The sequence below is a fragment of the Anomaloglossus baeobatrachus genome, chromosome 11 (genome assembly GCF_048569485.1).
Source record: "Anomaloglossus baeobatrachus isolate aAnoBae1 chromosome 11, aAnoBae1.hap1, whole genome shotgun sequence".
In the NCBI taxonomy this organism is placed as follows: domain Eukaryota; kingdom Metazoa; phylum Chordata; class Amphibia; order Anura; family Aromobatidae; genus Anomaloglossus; species Anomaloglossus baeobatrachus.
The window spans coordinates 161917426-161934185 of NC_134363.1; the positions used below are offsets into that span (position 1 = coordinate 161917426).

At 46.3% G+C, this 16760-nt stretch overlaps 1 protein-coding gene across 1 annotated transcript in view; it reads left to right on the forward strand.

Moving 5' to 3' along the window:
• Positions 1 to 825: 825 nt before the first annotated feature.
• Positions 826 to 16760, forward strand: part of TTLL10 (tubulin tyrosine ligase like 10) — a 176262-nt gene continuing 160327 nt past the window's right edge. The window contains exon 1 of the mRNA XM_075329256.1: positions 826 to 1181. The gene's annotated coding sequence lies outside the window, so the exon portion shown is untranslated. The remainder of the gene's footprint in view (positions 1182 to 16760) is intronic.

Consider the following 16760-nt stretch of genomic DNA (forward strand, 5'->3'; position numbering starts at 1 on the left):
GCTGAAAACAGTTTTGCTGATTAGAGAAGCTATAAAACTGACCTTCCTTTGAGCTAGTTGAGAATCTGGAGCATTACGTTTGTAGATGAGCCGGAGGAGAGTCAGCAAACTCCAGAAGTAGGTGCCGTAAATAACAGCGCATACTATGATCAAAAGTATTCTGTATTTTAGTGACACTTTTACCCCAATACTGAAATGTCCACATCTAAATGTTTCTGCTAATTTTCTTTTCTTTTTAAGCTGACCTGCAATTTTTCCTAAAATGTCTATCAAAGTGAATGATTTAATTCCCCTAAATAAATATTAATTCTAGAGCTTCCCACTATTATTCCTCCTGGCAATTTCCCTTATCCATGTAGCAGGACGTGACATCATCTGGCACTGTCCAATCAATGCTTCTGGTGTGCAAGGACACACCCATTTATTGTGTGCAAGGACACACCCATTTATTTCCAGGAGGAACAGCAGAGGTATGGAATTATACTTAAGTTCTAAAAAAAAATTATTATATTGCAAGTATTTAGTAAACAGGAGCTGATAGGCGCTTGTTATACTCCACAGTTAACACACCATATTGGAAAAAAAAATAAAAAAAAATTAAAAAAGATTAAAAATGTTTCATTATTTGGTTTGATGTAATGATTCGGACTAATTTTGTAGGGGGAGGAGGTAATTTTCATTATTTAAAAGAAATCTTAATTGACAATAGAGTCCTTGTGTAGTACAGATATGTGTAATATAACTGACTCCGCCACAGCCGTAATCACTTTATATTACAACACTGCAATTGTCTTTACCGTGGATCATTCACTCGGCGGGAGCTGAAAGAGCTGCTGTGTTTCATCCCTGCTCAGATCCATCTACAAATGAGCGCGGAGCACATTCTTCCAGTCTAGCCTCCAGTCTATTATACCCTGCTTTGCCCGAAATGCACAATGAGGTGAAACAATGTGCACATTGACTCTCAACTCTGCCCTTCTTTGCCTGAATTAAAAAAAAAAAAAAGAGTACAGCAATATATAAGATGTGTTACATGGATTCTACTAATTGCGCCACCTGCCTGTGAAGGGTTAAACCAAAGGTACATGAGCTTTGTGACCACGCATGGCTTCCTCAGATTCAAAGTGGACTTCCACGCAATTGAGCAGATGACGTTTCAACAAGATACCAGGAAGGTCATGGTAAGTGCAGACTGTCTGTCCATTCAACGTCATCTACATCAGAATTGTCCTCCTCACACAGACTGTCTGTCCACTCAACGTCATCTACATCAGAATTGTCCTCCTTCCCCAGACTGTCTGTCCATTCAATGTCATCTACATCAGAACTGTCCTCTCCCAGACTCTGTCCACTCAATGTCATCTACATCAGAATTGTCCTCCTCCCCCAGACTGTCTGTCCATTCAACGTCATCTACATCAGAATTGTCCTCTTTCCCCAGACTGTCTGTCCATTCAACGTAATCTACATCAGAACTGTCCTCTCCCAGACTCTGTCCATTCAAGGTCATCTACATCAGAATTGTCCTCCTTCCCCAGACTGTCTGTCCATTCAACGTCATCTACATCAGAATTGTCCTCCTTCCCCAGACTGTCTGTCCATTCAACGTCATCTACATCAGAATTGTCCTTCTCCAGACTGTCTGTCCATTCAACGTCATCTACATCAGAATTGTCCTCCTTCCCCAGACTGTCTGTCCACTCAACATCATCTACATCAGAATTGTCCTCCTTCCCCAGACTGTCTGTCCACTCAATGTCATCTACATCAGAATTGTCCTCCTTCTCCAGACTCTGTCCACTCAACGTCATCTACATCAGAATTGTCCTCCTTCTCCAGACTGTCTGTCCATTCAATGTCATCTACATCAGAACTGTCCTCTCCCAGACTCTGTCCATTCAAGGTCATCTACATCAGAATTGTCCTCCTCACCCAGACTGTCTGTCTATTCAACGTCATCTACATCAGAATTGTCCTCCTCCCCCAGACTGTCTGTCTATTCAACGTCATCTACATCAGAATTGTCCTCCTCCCCCAGACTGTCTGTCCATTCAATGTCATCTACATCAGAATTGTCCTCTCCCCCAGACTGTCTGTCCACTCAACGTCATCTACATCAGAATTGTCCTCCTTCTCCAGACTGTCTGTCCACTCAACGTCATCTACATCAGAATTGTCCTCCTTCTCCAGACTGTCTGTCCATTCAATGTCATCTACATCAGAATTGTCCTCCTTCTCCAGACTGTCTGTCCATTCAATGTCATCTACATCAGAATTTTCCTCCTTCTCCAGACTGTCTGTCCATTCAATGTCATTGTCGCGGGCGGGGAGGAGGGTGTCAGCACACCGCGCTCGCCCCCTTCTGCTCGGGTCCGGCGGCCGCTGCTCAGTGGTGGCTCGAGCCGTAGGCCGGATCCCGGGGGTTTCTCGAGCGACACTCCTCGCCCGTGAGTGAAAGGGGTTTGTTGGGTGCGGGGATTGTTATAGTTCGTGACGCCACCCACGGTTGTGGTGATTTCACCACCGCTGCTCAATGCGGGGATCCCGGGGATGGTGGTGCGGAGCAGCCAGGTGTTGTGTTGCCCCTCCGTGGGCAGGGGTTGGTGATCCCGGGGCCCAGTGATGGTTTGTGAGGTGCGGGGCCTGGTGGTCGCAGGGACGCGGGGGGCGCAGCGCTGTGCCTTGCGGCACTGTGGTACTCACTCAGCCTGAGACACGGACACAGTTTGTACGGTAAACCATACGGCTGGTAGGACGGTCCCACAGACGGCTGCACCTGCACTCCCGGTAGGTGACGGTGATGCCCCTCTTCCTTGCACCTATGGTTGACTTGTGGTAGCGGTGGATTCCCTCCGGTTACCCGCTCCCCGACTACAATCTGGGCCGGAGGAGCTCTACTCTTTGCCCGCAGGCGCTGGCCCCGAAAAACTGGTGCCTTGGCGGTGGCGGTGTCTTTCTGCTTCAGGTTGGACTGTTGCCTTCAATCGGGACTTGGTTGCTGGGGGATCTACGTCCCCTTCACTGACGGATTCGGCAAATTTGGCAACTCCTAGCCTTGCCGGGGTCCGAGAGGCCCCTGCCCTGGTGCTGACTGTCTTTCGGAACACTGCTCCAGACCACCGGGCACACAGCCAACGGGGTCCTTCCAGGAACTTCCAAACGGTCCCCCTCCAGGCAGTCACCGCCGTCGCTGACCTTGCTGTTCTGGCCCTACACAAAGCTGGACCCTTCAGGCTTTCCTTCCTTCTTGTCACCTCACTTGCTTTCCTCCTTTTCCACTTTTCTACTTTCACTACTTGTTTACTCCTCTCTAGCCCTCAGCTAGACTTCACTCTTGCCCTGCCTGGGCTTAACTGCCTGGTTCTTCCTGCCTCCAGAGCTGTGATCTCCTTGGTGGGCGGAGCCAACCGCCTGGCCCACCCCCTGGTGTGAATCATCAGCCTCTGGAGGAAGGCAACAAGGATTTGTAGTTTAGCTTAGGTGTGCCTACCTGGGATGTGGGGTGTGGTGGTGTTGTGACCTGTGACCCCTGGCTTGCCCAGGGCGTCACATCATCTACATCAGAACTGTCCTCCTCTCCCAGACTCTGTCCATTCAAGGTCATCTACATCAGAATTGTCCTCCTTCTCCAGACTGTCTGTCCATTCAATGTCATCTACATCAGAACTGTCTTCCACTCCCAGACTCTGTCCATTCAAGGTCATCTACATCAGAATTGTCCTCCCCAGACTGTCTGTGCATTCAATGCCATCTACATCAGAATTGTCCTCCTCCCCCAGACTGTCAGTCCATTCAACATCATCTACATCAGAATTGTCCTCCTCCCCGAGACTGTCAGTCCATTCAATGTCATCTATATCAGAATGTTCCTCTTCCCCCAAACTTTGTCCATTCAACATCATCTACATCCAGTGGCGTAACTAGAGCTTGATGGGCCCTGGTGCAAAATTTGGTCCGGGGCCCCCCCTCCACGTACACCGACACTTAGGGTACAGGATAATGACACTGACACTCGGGGTACAGGATAATGACGCTGACACTCGGCTCTTTCCCTCAGCACCCAGGTTTCCCATGATCTGAAATCCCTCTATCAGCACCCTGCTTTCCCATGTTCTGATATCCATCTTGTCCTCAGCACCTATCTTTCCCTTAGCATCCAGCTTTCCCATATCAGAGCATGGGAAAGCTGGGTGCTGAGAGATGTACAGCAGAGCATGGGAAAGCTGGGTGCTGAGGGAAAGAGCCCTTTTCCCTCAGCACAAAAAATTCCCATCCCATGCTTGTATCTTTGTCCCCCCTCATATATAGTTCTCCAAATACTATAATGGCCCCCACATAGCCTTCCATATACGGTAGTATAAAGGGTCTCACATAATAACCCTTCATATACAGTTTGGTCCAGAAATATTTGGACAGTGACACAATTTTCGCGAATTGGGCTCTGCATGCCGCCACATTGGATTTGAAATGAAACCTCTACAACAGAATTCAAGTGCAGATTGTAACGTTTAATTTGAAGGTTTGAACAAAAATATCTGATAGAAATTGTAGGAATTGTCACATTTCTTTACAAACACTCCACATTTTAGGAGGTCAAAAGTAATTGGACAAATAAACCAAACCCAAACAAAATATTTTTATTTTCAATATTTTGTTGCGAATCCTTTGGAGGCAATCACTGCCTTAAGTCTGGAACCCATGGACATCACCAAACGCTGGGTTTCCTCCTTCTTAATGCTTTGCCAGGCCTTTACAGCCGCAGCCTTCAGGTCTTGCTTGTTTGTGGGTCTTTCCGTCTTAAGTCTGGATTTGAGCAAGTGAAATGCATGCTCAATTGGGTTAAGAATCTGGTGATTGACTTGGCCATTGCAGAATGTTCCACTTTTTTGCACTCATCAACTCCTGGGTAGCTTTGGCTGTATGCTTGGGGTCATTGTCCATCTGTACTATGAAGCGCCGTCCGATCAACTTTGCGGCATTTGGCTGAATCTGGGCTGAAAGTATATCCCGGTACACTGCAGAATTCATCCGGCTACTCTTGTCTGCTGTTATGTCATCAATAAACACAAGTGACCCAGTGCCATTGAAAGCCATGCATGCCCATGCCATCATGTTGCCTCCACCATGTTTTACAGAGGATGTGGTGTGCCTTGGATCATGTGCCGTTCCCTTTCTTCTCCAAACTTTTTTCTTCCCATCATTCTGGTACAGGTTGATCTTTGTCTTATCTGTCCATAGAATACTTTTCCAGAACTGAGCTGGCTACATGAGGTGTTTTTCAGCAAATTTAACTCTGGCCTGTCTATTTTTGGAATTGATGAATGGTTTGCATCTAGATGTGAACCCTTTGTATTTACTTTCATGGAGTCTTCTCTTTACTGTTGACTTAGAGACAGATACACCTACTTCACTGAGAGTGTTCTGGACTTCAGTTGATGTTGTGAACGGGTTCTTCTTCACCAAAGAAAGTATGCGGCGATCATCCACCACTGTTGTCATCCGTGGACGCCCAGGCCTTTTTGAGTTCCCAAGCTCACCAGTCAATTCCTTTTTTCTCAGAATGTACCCGACTGTTGATTTTGCTACTCCAAGCATGTTTGCTATCTCTCTGATGGATTTTTTCTTTTTTTTCAGCCTCAGGATGTTCTGCTTCACCTCAATTGAGAGTTCCTTAGACCGCATGTTGTCTGGTCACAGCAACAGCTTCCAAATGCAAAACCACACACCTGTAATCAACCCCAGACCTTTTAACTACTTCATTGATTACAGGTTAACGAGGGAGACGCCTGCAGAGTTAATTGCAGCCCTTAGAGTCCCTTGTCCAATTACTTTTGGTCCCTTTAAAAAGAGGAGGCTATGCATTACAGAGCTATGATTCCTAAACCCTTTCTCCGATTTGGATGTGAAAACTCTCATATTGCAGCTGGGAGTGTGCACTTTCAGCCCATATTATATATATAATTGTATTTCTGAACATGTTTTTGTAAACAGCTAAAATAACAAAACTTGTGTCACTGTCCAAATATTTCTGGACCTAACTGTATTAGAATGCACCTCCATATTCCTCCATGTATTATAATGCATTTCCCATAGTCCTCCATATATTATAATGCACCCTCAAAGTTCTCCATGAATAAAGCATCCCTCGTAGCCCTCATAGCCCTCCAATTATTATAATGAATTTCCCATCGTTCTCCATGTATTATACTGCACCACATAGTCCTCCATGTTTTATAACGCACCCCCATACTCCATGTATAAGTTAGCCTCCATAGTCCTCCATATATTATAATGTAGCCCCCATAGTCTTATATAGTGCCTACAAGTAGTCTTCAACCCCCTGCAGATTTAGCAGGTTTGATAAGATGCAAATAAGTTAGAGCCTGCAAACTTCAAACAAGAGCAGGATTTATTAACAGATGCATAAATCTTACAAACCAACAAGTTATGTTGCTCAGTTAAATTTTAATACATTTTCAACATAAAAGTGTTGGTCAATTATTATTCAACCCCTAGGTTTAATATTTTGTGGAATAACCCTTGTTTGCAATTACAGCTAATAATCGTCTTTTATAAGACCTGATCAGGCCGGCACAGGTCTCTGGAGTTATCTTGGCCCACTCCTACATGCAGATCTTCTCCAAGTTATCTAGGTTCTTTGGGTGTCTCATGTGGACTTTAATCTTGAGCTCCTTCCACAAGTTTTCAATTGGGTTAAGGTCAGGAGACTGACTAGGCCACTGCAACACCTTGATTTTTTCCCTCTTGAACCAGGCCTTGGTTTTCTTGGCTGTGTGCTTTGGGTCGTTGTCTTGTTGGAAGATGAAATGACGACCCATCTTAAGATCCTTGATGGAGGAGCAGAGGTTCTTGGCCAAAATCTCCAGGTAGGCCGTGCTATCCATCTTCCCATGGATGCGGACCAGATGGCCAAGCCCCTTGGCTGAGAAACAGCCCCACAGCATGATGCTGCCACCACCAGGCTTGACTGTAGGGATGGTATTCTTGGGGTCGTATGCAGTGCCATCCAGTCTCCAAACGTCACGTATGTGGTTGGCACCAAAGATCTCGATCTTGGTCTCATCAGACAAGAGAACCTTGAACCAGTCTGTCTCAGAGTCCTCCAAGTGATCATGAGCAAACTGTAGACGAGCCTTGACATGACGCTTTGAAAGTAAAGGTACCTTACGGGCTCGTCTGGAACGGAGACCATTGCGGTGGAGTACGTTACTTATGGTATTGACTGAAACCAATGTCCCCACTGCCATGAGATCTTCCCGGAGCTCCTTCCTTGTTGTCCTTGGGTTAGCCTTGACTCTTCGTACAAGCCTGGCCTCAGCACGGGTGGAAACTTTCAAAGGCTGTCCAGGCCGTGGAAGGCTAACAGTAGTTCCATAAGCCTTCCACTTCCGGATGATGCTCCCAACAGTGGAGACAGGTAGGCCCAACTCCTTGGAAAGGGTTTTGTACCCCTTGCCAGCCTTGTGACCCTCCACGATCTTGTCTCTGATGGCCTTGGAATGCTCCTTTGTCTTTCCCATGTTGACCAGGTATGAGTGCTGTTCACAAGTTTGGGGAGGGTCTTAATTAGTCAGAAAAGGCTGGAAAAAGAGATAATTAATCCAAACATGTGTAGCTCATTGTTCTTTGTGCCCGAAATACTTCTAAATACTTTAGGGGAACCAAAAAGAATTCTTGTGGTTTGAGGGGTTGAATAATAAATGACTCTCTGAATAAACTTTTCACAATTTAAAAAAAAAAAAAATAAAAAAAGAAATAACATTCTTTTTTGCTGCAGTGCATTTCACACTTCCAGGCTGATCTACAGTCCAAATGTCACAATGCCAAGTTAATTCCGAATGTGTAAACCTGCTAAATCTGCAGCGGGTTGAATACTACTTGTAGGCACTGTATGTATTATAATACAGCCCCATAAATCTCCATATTGTATTATTCAGCCCCATACTCCTCCATGTATAATGCACCTATATAGTCCATGCATAAGATGTCCTTCATGTTTATTATGCAGCCCCACAGACCTCCATGTATCATGCAGCCAGCTCCCCCAGTGCCTCCATGTATCATGCAGCCAGCCCCCCCAGGGTCTCCATGTATCATGCAGCCAGCCCCCTCAGGGTCCCAATGTGTCATGCAGCCACCACCCCCAAGGGTCTCCATTTGTCATGTAGCCAGCCCCCCCAGGGCCTCCATGTGTCATGCAGCCAGCCCCCCCAGGGCCTCCATGTGTCATGCAGCCAGCCCCCCTCAGGGCCTCCATGTGTCATACAGCCCCCCCACCAAGGCCTCCATGAGTCATGCAGCCAGCCCCCCCAAGGCCTCCATGTGTCCTGCAGCCAGCCCCCCCCAAGGCCTCCATGAGTCATGCAGCCAGCCCCCCCAAGGCCTCCATGTGTCCTGCAGCCAGCCCCCCCCCAAGGCCTCCATGTGTCCTGCAGCCAGCCTCCCCGTGTTCACACTGATTTATAAAAAAAAAATAAAACAAGTACTCACCTCTCTTCTCCTTCCACCACTGCTCGTCCTCACCTCTGTCCTCGTTCTCCCATGGCTCCGGTCGTCGGCGTCCTCCTATCCTGCACTCTGTGCTCTCAGCACACACAGCAGTCGCACAGGAGTGACGTCACCACGCAGGCACGGGGGAAGAATGATGATGCATAGAGCGGTGCCGGCCGCTCTATGCAATATCATAGCAGTGTGTGCTGACAGGGGAGGGGGGCCCAGTGCCGCCGCCGCTGTCACCAGGCAGGAGGGCCCGGTGTCAGCGGCAGCGACCGGGTCATATAGTGGCCGCGTGGTCTGTGGCAGAACGCAGCTCCTCTCTCACAGAAAGGGGCTGGCTGCTGATCTTCTGAGCGGCCACGGGCCCCTAACCTCCCGGGCCTGTTCGCAATGGCAACCCCTGCGACCGTGGTAGTTACACCCCTGTCTACATCAGAATTGTCCTCCTCCCCCAGACTGTGTATCGATTAAACGTCATCTACATCAGAATTGTTCTCTTCACCCAGACTGTCTGTCCATTCAACGTCATCTACATCAGAACTGTCCTCCTCTCCCAGACTCTATCCAGTCAACGTCATCTACATAAGTATTGTCCTCCCCAGACTGTCTGTCCATTCAATGTCATCTACATCAGAATTGTCCTCTTCCCCCAGACTGTCTGTCCATTCAACGTCATCTACATCAGAACTGTCCTCCTCTCCCAGACTCTGTCCATTCAAAGTCATCTACTTCAGAATTCTCATCCTCCCCCAGACTGTCTGTTCATTAAACGTCATCTACATCAGAATTGTGCTCCTCACCCAGACTGTCTGTCCATTCAACGTAATCTACATCAGAATTGTCCTCTTCCCCCAGACTGTCTGTCCATTCAACGTCATCTACTTCAGAATTGTCCTCCTCCCCCAGACTGTCTGTCCATTCAACGTCATCTACATCAGAATTGTCCTCTTCCCACTGACTGTCTGTCCATTCAACGTCATCTACATCAGAATTGTCCTCTTCCCCTAGACTGTCTGTCCATTCAACGTCATCTACATCAGAATTGTCCTCTTCCCCCAGACTGTCTGTCCATTCAACGTCATCTACATCAGAATTTTAGTCCTCAGCCAGACTGTCTGTCCATTCAACGTCATCTACATCAGAATTGTCCTCTTCCCACTGACTGTCCATTCAACGTCATCTACATCAGAATTGTCCTCTTCCCCTAGACTGTCTGTCCATTCAACGTCATCTACATCAGAATTGTCCTCTTCCCCCAGACTGTCTGTCCATTCAACGTCATCTACATCAGAATTTTAGTCCTCAGCCAGACTGTCTGTCTATTGAACGTTATCTACATCAGCATTGTCCTCCCCCCCTAGACTGTCTGTCCATTCAATGTCATCTACATCAGAATTCTCCTCTTCCCCCAGACTGTCTGTCCATTTAACGTCATCTACATCAGAATTGTCCTCCTCACCCAGACTCTGTCCATTCAACATCATCTAAAGGTTTGGTATCACTATAATCGTGCTGATTTGGAAATCACATTGTTAGGTCATTTTACCCAAACAATGAATGCTTTAAAAACAAAATCCAAAAAACATTGGCGGTTTTGGTCACAAACAATTTAACCCTAATTTGGATTTTTTTCCATTTGTTTTTATATGGTGAAATGGGAGCATTAAAATATACAATCACAGAGCAGTTTTTATTCTACTGACTGAATGCTGAGCTGTGATTGGCTGCTGTGGGATCGGTATATGCCACTTTCTATCTGTATGGCAGCGGGTGTGAGTCATGAGACTTTCTGGATTTCAGGCGCCATTAACAATTGTGAATAATTTGGCGGAGGGGCTCGGGGAGCGCTAAACAAACACGTAAAAAATACATAATGGGACGTGGACGTTCAGCTGCCTAATTTTATTTACACATCTAACATTGAGCTCGTAGACACCCCTTTCTTCTACTTCGCGGCTCATTATCCCGCTCTCGTCGTGGTTCTGCATGGGGACGCCTTTGTCTTCTTTTGTTAATGATAGATAAACACATCACAAACAGCCGGGGATTAAATGACGGTTAAAAAGGTAACCTGAGGGTTTGCAGTCAGGGTAGGGGAGCGGTACTGAAGTCTAAAGGCTTTTACTCAATGCACAAAGGTCTGGGCGATCTCTTGTGTCCTGCACAATCAAATGATGTTTCCGGGAGGTTTTTTTTGCAGGTAATTACAATATAATTTGCATGTATAGAAATGAGCGTTCTGCGCTGAAAAAAACGACCGGCTGAAAATCAGCATTAAGCAAATGTGCCTGCGGGGGAAAGTCAGACGTTCATTGCTCGGGAGCCCGGATGATGCAAAACAGCACGTACCAAGACTTTGACTTCATTTTTCACGTACGAGTTCTATCCATATTTTTCACCATTTTATAGTCTATTGGGTTGTTCACATGTTCATTTTTTTTGTTTATAAAACAGTCATGGAAACACGTCCATTTTTGATCCAAGTCACTGATCAAAATTACCCAGACACGTCTACGGGTCAAGGAAAATCATGGAGAGCGTATGGATGTGCTGTCAATTTCTAATATTGAAATGATGTCACAAGTGGGTCATGATCTTGTGGGGATTTGGGATGAGAAGGTAAGACCATATAGTTGGTCGCCGATCTGCTTTAGTGCCCACTCACCATTTACCATTTACCAGTAGGAGCATATTTAATTCCAACCAGTACTAAACTGAAGGGGCTAATGTTCCTTTCTATCCTGCAGTGATCTAACAAGTAGTTGTAACCTCAGCTGCAACCATTCCCTTCTGCTATAAACATCCACTACTCACTCCTCCCTATGCCGGCTATAGCTCATACCTATGCTGTCCATGTTACAGGAGCTCATCGCTGCATAGCTGTGGTGTTGTTACTATTGCAGCTGCAGTTTCCTACTGAAGAAACCTGCGAATGCTTTTTGTTAGCTCTTTCTCGCACACATTTGTCTTAGGCTGCTTTCACACCTCCGGTTTAGCAGAGCTGGCCAATCCGGCTCTAAAACCTATGCAACGGATGCGGCGACAAAACCGCATCATTTGCATTCGTTTTTGACATGCGGCCCGTCCGGTTTTTGCCGCTTGCGGCACGCTACTGAGCATGCGCAGTGGAAAAAACCGCATGCAGCGGCCGGCAGCGGTGTTTGCCACATGCATTGCAAATCGCGCCACATCGGCCAGATGCGGCGCGATGCGTTTTTTTTTGCCGGACAAAAAAACGTGCCAGGCAACGTTCCATCCGGCCGCCGCATCAGCTAAATCTGCCGCATGCGGCAAAAACCGTACCGAACACAAGCCCATGCGGCACAATACGGCCCTAATGTAAGTCTATGCAAAAAAAACGCAACCGGCGGCAAAAAAAAAAAACGGTTGCGGTTTTTCTGCAAAGAGTCGGATTGTGCCGCACAGGAAAACCGGATGTGTGAAAGCAGCCTTACCTTCCTCATGTTGTCTTATTGTAGTGGTGAGATTACCGTCTTGTGGGCCTTCACTAGTCAGTGAAGGTCAAGGCACACAGTAATACATGCATCCATCAGAATAGATTACTATTCAGATTAAATAAAAAAAGCAGCATTTTGGCCCATGGCAATGGCCTCAGGCAATTTGACAAGTTTCCTTTAATATTTCCCTATTGATTTCCAGCAAAGGTGAATGCTACAGTTTATGTGGCTGCTGATTGGCTGCAGCGCTCACGAGATGCCCCTGCATATTGGTGTCAGGTGATCAGTGAGGGAAGCACCATTGGGTATTTTGGAGCTGCATGGGTTTGGGACGTGAATATAACCTTTTTTTTCTCCTCCATCGGCCTTTTAAGGCTGGGTTGTCCAGTAGAGCACCACCCCGTTAAAGTGGAATCCCTTACAGACGCACCTTGTAATAAAAATCCTCGATGCTGATGATTCATAAAAAAATAAATGACGATTAACCAAACACTATCTGTAGATAAAGCTGGGATGGTTTATTTGCTCAAAGGGATGGTTCTAAGATGCTAAAGGTAGGAGCTGTGCACAATGAATCCCATCGGACTCAAGTTCTTCTTTTTTGGCTCTTTGTGACATAAGTTCCCACTATGAAATGTGTAACATTTCTCCTTATGGTCATTATCAGGGGTGGACAGAAACAGAAGAGGGTCCATGTGCAAGAACAGTACGTGAGCCCTATAACGCACAATAATTCATCATAATGTACCCCTTTATGGGCACACAGAGCTTTGCTCAAAACTCGCCAAGTGTAATGGCGGCATCAGACGCTGTTCACACTACAGATTCTGACACTCCACACTATGGTTTCTCTGGTGCTTCTGAGTTACACAGGATGGCTCAGGTGTCGACCAGCTGTGTGCTCATTAATGGTCTACTAGCCTGCTGGTTACCTTTAGGATCATATACTGTTGTAAACCTATCACATTTACGCCCCACCTTTTTAAGATGGTGGAATCTGTCTTCCCACGCCGACTACAGCTTACTGCTGTGTTGGTCTCTGTGCTGTTGTGTCCCAGTCCTGCTGGGGATTTTATGGTGGGGTGCTTGGAGTTATTGTGGAATTTTCTCGTCTGGTTGTTTCCTTCCTTCTCCTATTTTCCTCCTTACCTCTCATTGTCTTAAGCGGGGTTTACACGCTACGATTTCGCTACAGCGATCTCGTTGGGGTCACGGATTTTGTGATGCACATCCGGACGCTGTAGCGATGTCGTACCATGTGACTCCTAGGAGCGATTTTGGATCGTTGCAAAAATGTCCAAAATCGCTCCTCGTTGACATGGGGGTCCGCTGCCAGTTATCGCTGCTGTCGCAGGGGCAAAGTTGTTCCTCGTTCCTGCGGCAGTGCACATCGCTACATGTGACGCCGCAGTAACGAGGATCATCTCCTTACCTGCCTCCGGTCCGGCCACAATGCGGAAGGAAGGAGGTGGGCGGGATGTTACGTCCCGCTCATCTCCGCCCCTCCGCTTTCATTGGGCGGCCGCTTAGTGACGTCGCTGTAACGCCAAACGGACCGCCCCCTTAGAAAGGAGGCGGTACGCCGGTCACAGCGACGTCGCTATGCAGGTAAGTATGTGTGACGGGGGTGCCAGATTTTGTGCGCAACGGGCAGCAATATGCCCATTTCGCACAAACGATAGGGGTGGGTCGCATGCTAGCGATATCGGGCCGGATATCGCAGCATGTAAAGCCACCCTTATACCTTTGTGTGAGTATGTTGTGAGATAAAGTTTTTGTTTCCGCTGTCTGTTTATCCCTGTTGGTTTTAACACACTCCTGTCCAGCCCCCCCCCCTTCCACCGGGTAGGTGGGAAGGAGGTATAAGATCAGGGCTGGTGAGGAGCAGGGTGAGGAAGGCGGCTTAGACATCCCCACCTTCAGGGGTATCTCTTAGATCAAGGATAGCCAGGTTCCTCCTAACCTGAGGGTCCGTCTAAGAGCCTCGATTCCCTGCTATACCCATAGTCACACAGTGACATCTTCCTTATCAAATAATGGGAAGAAAAGATTTGGACATATTAAATTATTTTTCCTCTTAGGGTAAATATGCTGCTTCTGGCCCAGACTCTTCAGCCTACCATCTGAAGTGCATGTAATTTGTAAGGAAATAATTGTCTCTAAAAACAATCTGGTAACAATCAAAGGGATCAGAAAAACATATTGAGTGGTGCATAGTTGCAATACCAGCCATAACCTATGGACCAGATTGGCGCTGTTTCTGGGAAATATATACGTCTCTCTGGGACAATGATTTCAAATGGTTTAGCTCTGTGATCCTAAAAAGTATTTTAGACTAAGATTTCTGTAGGTTTTAAAGGGTTAACACTTTTGTGACCTTAGGACGAATTATTTATTTCCGCACAAGGAAGTGAAGCTGCAGAAAGAAAGCAGGGACAGTAAGAGGTTAATGATTTCTCTCTGACACAGTTAAGGCAGACTGGATATTTAAAATTGATTTTATATGGTGGAAAGTTACTGCAGCAGCGCCATGCAACAATGGATAGCGGAGAGATAGTAATTTAAGTAACAGGATTCATGCATGAGCAAAATTTTCTGGTACGATCCCACCGGTAGAGTTACTGCAGCACGAATTGCAAAAAAGTTACTTCTGGCTATGACAAAATTTACTCAGATCACACAGTCAATTGCATATCATGGATAGGATGGTGTAACCGCAGCTCTGTGTCCACTACCAAGAGCACCTAAAGAGTCATAATCTGCTCAGCCGAATGGAATTTCACTGCATGAAGGTATCATGAGTATGATACGGTAACCAGGAAGAAGGGCACCTAGACTGGCCCTCAGATTAGGGGCCCTAAACTGTCCCTTATTCCAGAGGTAGGCTTGATGGTAGCCAGGTCTGTACTGCCAGCGTAGCCCTAACTCCTGAGCAGCTCTGGTCTAACACCTCCGGTGAAGACTGGGACAGGAGTAAAGATGAGACAGGCTCAATGGTAGCCAGGTTTGGATTGCCAGCGTAGCCCTAACTCCTGAGCAGCTCTGGTCTAACATGCCGGGAAAGGCTGGGACAGGAGTAAAGATGAGATAGGCTCAATGGTACCAAAGTCTGGACCGCCAGCGTAGCCCTAACTCCTGAGCAGCTAAGGTCTAACACCTCGAAGGAAAGGCTGGGACAGGAGTAAAGGTGAGGTAGGCTCAGTGGTAGATAGGTCTGGACCGCCAGCTAGCCCTAACTCCTGAGCAGTTTTGGTCTAACACTCCGGGGAGGGCTGAGGGCTGAGACAGGAGTAAAGAATCCCACAAATACCGACAAACAGGGGAAAACCAAGGTTCAAACTCACTGCAAGCACACACAGGGGAAAAGAAAATACGTTCTCAGGTAGTAGTAAAGGACAGTGAGGAAATAAAACTACAAGAATATTTACACAGCACACCAAATAGCATACAACAGTTCATAAACAGCTGGATCACCAAGCACAAAGACCGGTATCGCTGCAGCAAAGCTAGAGCTATCTTCAGCATGTGAGACTAGGTTCAAAAAGTTTTATATGGCGGAGGCAGTTGTGATAGGACATCAGCAACCTGTGACCCTGGTAGCAATTCCCCAGCCAGCATTAGCTGCTGTACCGAAGACCAGGGAGCACTAAACAGTCCATGCCCCACTCTGGCTGAGCAACTAAGAAGCATCAGGTTGCCTGCCAGACTTTGCAATGTGAACAGAGTCTAAAGTCGCCATGACAGGAGGCTGCGGTGAATGAGGAGTATCAGGAAAAGATAAAATTCCAGCAGCAGGAAAATCTGCTAAAATCCAAATGACATTGACAACCAAACCACCACCACTAAAAACAGTTAAAATGCCGGGCAAAAGAATTTCAGACACATTTCCTTAGTCAGTGCACTAATTAAGGACATGTGTCCAAAACGCGTTTGACCGACATTTTCCTTTTTTTTTAGTGGTTTGGTTGTCAATGTCATTCTATATTTTTTTTTAAAAAAAACCTTTTGATTTTACCGGATTTTCCTGCTGCTGAAATTTTGCCTTTTCCAAATATTACTTATTTCTATGTCCCGGAAGTCTGGTGTGGGCAGAGTATTGATGATCTCTAGTGGATAAAATGTTAATAGGTAACTTTTATAGGTAATATCTCAGCTTACTCATAGTATTTATCAAACAGAAGTCACGCACATTTTAGTCTGTAGTCACAAAGCCATCGGATTGCCACCTCTGCAAAACAAGCTCTAAAGATCATTAATATTAATTAACATGGATTACAACTTTTCCGAAGAAACAATTAACAAGGTAATATAAGACTGTGTCAGACATTGCAGCCTAGCTTTGTCAAATTGCATGGGGTTGGCCTGCAGTACCTTATATAACCTCTACCCATGGGTGGCACTCATTTTGGAAGGAAGCCGCCAGTTTTTTTTAATCCCAATCAACCTCATCATTGAATTTTATTGGTTGCCGTGTTGAAAAATGTCTCATGATAAAAAGCTCTTGTACTGAGGATAGGCAAACACAATATCTCACCAATCATCTGTTTTTCTACAAAGGCATTCTTTTAGAATATCTAAGGAACAAATATTAGTAAAAACACAAAAATATAAATTTAATATTGGTTTGTATAGATCAGCGAACCCCAGGTTCGGTGTTTGTACCAAACATAGACTTTACGCAAAAAACAGAGTTCGGGTTCGGCATTCGGATGCTTTACGTATGCAAATAAATCATGCGAGCATCGCTGTGCTCAGGTACACTCGGTGCGCAGCCCAGTGCGAGCC